The sequence below is a fragment of the Pantherophis guttatus genome, chromosome 5 (assembly GCF_059756535.1).
Source record: "Pantherophis guttatus breed Tessera chromosome 5, ASM5975653v1, whole genome shotgun sequence".
NCBI lineage: Eukaryota > Metazoa > Chordata > Lepidosauria > Squamata > Colubridae > Pantherophis > Pantherophis guttatus.
Genome location: NC_142067.1, coordinates 117,360,300 through 117,365,287, shown reverse-complemented (window position 1 = coordinate 117,365,287; position 4,988 = coordinate 117,360,300).

Genomic DNA, 4,988 nt, shown 5'->3' with positions numbered 1-4,988 from the left:
CTTCCTGTGACCTTTTCTCCGTGTTGACATGATGGAAATTTACATAATGAGAAGCCGTTAGGAAGGCCCTGGCTCTGATTAACACAACACATGCAACTGGCTTATTGGAAGAGAGATGCTGTGTGCATACACACAAGGCGGAACCCCCAACTCGGTGAACCAACCACCCATCCTAAGAACATTAGTTTTAGCCCCATATTGATGACCAAGATTTTATTGGGGGGGGGTTGTTTCCTTGTCTTGATAAAGTAGAATATTTGCAGGTCAGGGTTGAAATGAGGAATCCTTGGTGCTCTCTGAGCTTGATAGTTTGTTTGCAGATGTTTCATTTACCCTAACTAGGTAATGTCATCAGTGCTAGAAGGGAATAGGATTTGCAGGAAAGAGGAGGAGGATGAGCAAGGAGAAAGGAGGGAGAAGGAGAAGAAGGAAGAGGAGAGGAGGAGGAGGAGGAGGAGGAGGAGAAGGAGAAGGAGAAGAAGAAGAAGAAGAAGAAAGAAGAAGAAGAAGAAGAAGAAGAAGAAGAAGAAGAAGAAGAAGAAGAAGAAGAAGAAGAAGAAGAAGAAGAAGAAGAAGAAGAAGAAGAAGAAGAAGAAGAAGAAGAAGAAGAAGAAGAAGGAGGAGGATGTGAGGTCCTTGGTGTTCTCTGAGCTTGATGGTTTGCTTGCAGACATTTCATTACCCAACCTAGGTAACATCATTGATGATCTGTTGATGATCTTACCTAGTTTGGATAATGAAACATCTGAAAGAAAACAACCAAGATCAGAGAGCACCAAGGACCTCTCACTTCCTTGTCTGTTACAATAGAGCAGGAGTCCTTGAACTTGCCCATTTTAAGACTCGTGGACTTCAACTCCTAGAATTCCAGAAGTCTTAAAGTTGCCAAGTTTGGGGATTCCTGCAAAGGAGGGGGAAAAAAAAAGACTACCACAAAATGAAGTTGACCGAAATGCAAAATGCAAAATGAGAAAATAATAAAAGTAACATTTTAAAATGGATGTAGAGTAGCAACTCTGATTTTAAAAAAGTAAATTAAATAGGATTAACATGCAGCCTTTTAATTCTGTTGCTAAAGAGCCAAATCCTAAAGCAGAGTGGGGAAAGATTCTCCAGGCCAGGATTTTAATCTTAATTCTGGAGAGGGAGAATGCAACCCAGCAGAGCCAATATGTCAGCTCTCTTCCAGACTCAAGAAACCCCACAGTTCATCATCAGTGTGCCAAGTTCTCAGTATGTAATTCACCATCACTCTTCTCTAATGTTTTAGTTTCTCTAAGGAAGAGAGGTTGAGGAATTTGGGTGAATTATTCAGGGAGGAGTCCAGGAAAATAAAAACAGGGTATTTGGCTCTTGGTCGTTTAGTCACTCAGCAGGCCTTCCAGCCTCCTCTGGCCACAAGACTTAAAAGAAGCAAGGAGGAGCTACCTCAGAAACATGGTCTGGGGGTCAGTCTTGTCTTTCTTGTTCAGCCTGTCTGGACGAGGCCGAAAGCAGGCCTCAGGCAACCTGAGGAGGCCCCATTGAATGGCAGGCCCCTGAGTGGACAGCATCAGGATTGAATTGGGAGGGGAAATACCATATTTTTGGACTATAAGATGCACCTAAATTTAGAAGAGGAAAACAAAAAACAAAAAACAAAAGGTTTTGGCCTCCCTTTTTTCGGGCTTTTTTTCAGCCCTTTTCCAGTCTTTTTTTTTCGGCCTGTTTCCGGGGCTTTTTTTGGCCCACTTTTGAGGTTTTTTTGGCACATTTTTTTTCAGAAAAAACAGGCCAAAAAAGTCCCCCCAAAATGGGCTGAAAAAAGTCCCAAAAATGGGCCCAAAAAGCCTCAAAAACAGGCTGAAAAAAGCCCTGAAAACTGACCCAAAAGCCCCCAAAACGGGCCCAAAAAAGCCTCAAAAACAGGCTGAAAAAAGCCTCGAAAAAAGGCCCGAAAACAGGGCTTGTGGAGGCTAAAATAGGGCTGGTGGGTGGGCTGGGCTTCGGCAATATTCAGTCTATAAGACCCACAGACATTTTCGCCCCCTTTTGGGAGACATAAAAGTGTGTCTTATAGTCTGAAAAATACGGTAGCCGAGTCCCCTTATTAGGAAAGTTGACTTGAACGAGATGGTTATTTTCTGTTGTGGGAGTTGTAGTCCAGTCCTTCTGGAGACTGGCTGATCTAAATCACCACAAGGCCTTGTGTGTGTTTACTGCAGCTGGACAAAGTGTTTAAGGGAGCGGTTTTCCCAGCACACTTGGTAGAGTGAAGTGTCTCTTTAATTTCAATTCAATTTTGCAGCTACCAAGATTGTTGGACAAGCAGGCACAAAAACAGCCAGGGAAGTGCCTGAAGCCTGGAAACAGGGCCCCTCGTCACTCAACAGGAGTGCTAATTTACCACAGTTTATCAAGTATTTAGGAGGGGAGGGATTGGCAGCGGAAGCAAACAACAGCCAACGATTTATAGCCCACCATCAACAAATGCAATATTATTCTGGGACACGTATATTCGCCTTCTTTCGTGAAATGTCTCTCTTTGAAGTGCTCACACATCAGGTGTCTATGGAGATTCTCAATCATCCAGGTCATGGTTGTCCCAAAGGTGTTGTTTTTACCCAAAAGGCAACTTCCTTCTTGGATGAGAAGCAAATGAGAAGGATGAGAAGCAAAACTTTCAAAAAACAAAAACTAGTCCAGTTGCGTTTTGGGGAAAACATCACCTTTGGATCACACATCAGGTCTTTGTGAGATTTTTCCCAGCCTGCTCCAAACACTGCTTTCTCTCCCCACCCCCAACCCCCCACCCCCAGTGGTTTCCAGCGAGCCCAGGAGAAAGGCCCATATTGTTGGCCGTGTGGATGTGTTCCTCACATTTTCATTCTACCTTCCAGCCATATTTGCCAAGCTATTCGTGCTTTGCACAGCCTCAGTGATGGCAAGCAGACCTAAGAAAACACAAATAAAGTTCTTTGATTTGTGCTGATTATTAGATGACTAGATGAAAATGAGTCTTTTTTTTAAAAAAAATGGATTTTCAGAAGTTTGGAGGCATCTGGTTGAAACACCGGTGGAATTCACTTGTCTCCACTGTGTACTCTATGGTTCAATTTGTGAAATATCCACATAGTTGGAGAGAAGCAGGGTGTGTGTTGGGGAAGCGGAGTGTTCCGAAACATTTGTGTTGACATCTCCGAACAGGGCAAGGCGCCTATTCCCAGCATCATCAAAAGAGGCTGTGAAGTTCCACGCTGACATCTCCCTTGTTGGATCTTTCAGGAGAACAATAGTTGCCATTGATGTGGACACAGTCAACAAATGCTTTTCGTTCCCCCCACGGGACTGCACAAAGGCAACCTTCTCACATGTGGGGACAAAGCCGCCATCTCTTCAGTCAGTGGGGTGAGGGTGGGCCGTCTCGGCTCACGTGGATACGGAAACGGCTCCTACCTTGCCTTCACTCCCAACAGGGAAATTGCTTTCCAGGATGGGTGTAACGTTGGGTCTAACTCTAAAATGTACAACCGTAAAGGCCGTGCCAAGTAACTGCGCCTGAAATTGCATTCTGCAACTTTTAATGACATTATAATTCCTGCTTCCCCCTTAGCATAATCCTTAAGGCAGGTTGTAAACCTTTTGTAGTGATGAAACGATGCATGAAATAAAGGAATAGGCTCCCGATCAGAATCTTGATATGCAGAAACAGTCTCGAATGCTCTAAATCAGAGGTCTTCAATCTTGGCAGCTTTAAGACTTGTGGACTTCAATTCCCAGAATTCTCCAGCCAGCTATGCTATGCTGGCTGGAGAATTCTGGGAGTTAAAGTCCACAAGTCTTAAAGCTGCCATGTTTGAGGACTCCTGCTCTAAATAATTGGAGAGTTCCAAATAAAGTTTTTTTTCTTCTTGTTGGGGAGAAAAAACCACCGCTATAAAATACAGGTGGTCTCGACTTACGACCACAACAGAACCCAACATTTCTGTTGTGAAGTGAGACATTTGTTCAGTGGCGTTTGGTCCCATTTTAAGACGTTAAATCACTGCAGGTGTTAAATTAGTAACACGGTTGTTAAGTGAATCTGGCTTCTCCATTGACTTTGTCAGATCACATGACCCCAGGACACTGCAACCGTCATAAATATGAGTCAGTTGCCAAGCTGACATTGATCACATGACCATGGGGATGCCACAACGGTTGTGTGAAAAACGGTCCATAATTCCTTTTTTTTTCCAGTGCTGTTGTAACTTTAAACGGTCACTATATTTATTATTTATTTTTATTTATTGGATTTATATACCGCCCTACTCCCGAAGGACTCAGGGCGGTGAACAGCCACAGAATAAAACACATAAATACAAAAATTTAAAATAGAATAAAAACGAATTAAATAATTTGGCTGAGACAAATTTAAAATACCCAATAATTTAAAAACAAATTAAAATTTACATTTAAAAGGGGAAAAGATTTAGGCCAGGCCAGTTTGATGAAATAAAGTCTTGAGCGCGCAACGGAAGGTGCGCAGATCCGGGATCCACCGTATCTCCGGAGGGAGGTCCTTCCAGATCGTAGGTGCCCCCACAGAGAAGGCTCTCCCCCTAGGGGCCGCCAGTCAACATTGTTTGGCTGACGGCACCCGGAGGAGCCCCTCTCTATGGGAGCGTACTGGCTGGTGGGAGGCTATTGGTGGTAGCAGGCGGTCCCGTAGATAGATGAACTGTCATAAGTTGAGGACTATCTGTAGCTGTTCCTGGGATTGCATTCTGCAAGTTAATGGCATTATAATTCCTATTTCCCCTTAAACCATGTTATAAATCTTCTGTAGATATGAAATGATACACGAAACAATGGAATAGGTTCCTGAACAGAATCTTGACATGCAGAAACAGCCTTGAATGCTCTAGATCAGGGATGTCAAACTTGATTTCATTGAGGGCCACGCCAGGGTTGTGTTTGACCTTGGGAGCCGGGATGGGTGTGGCCAGGGTGGGCGTGGTCAGCCTGAT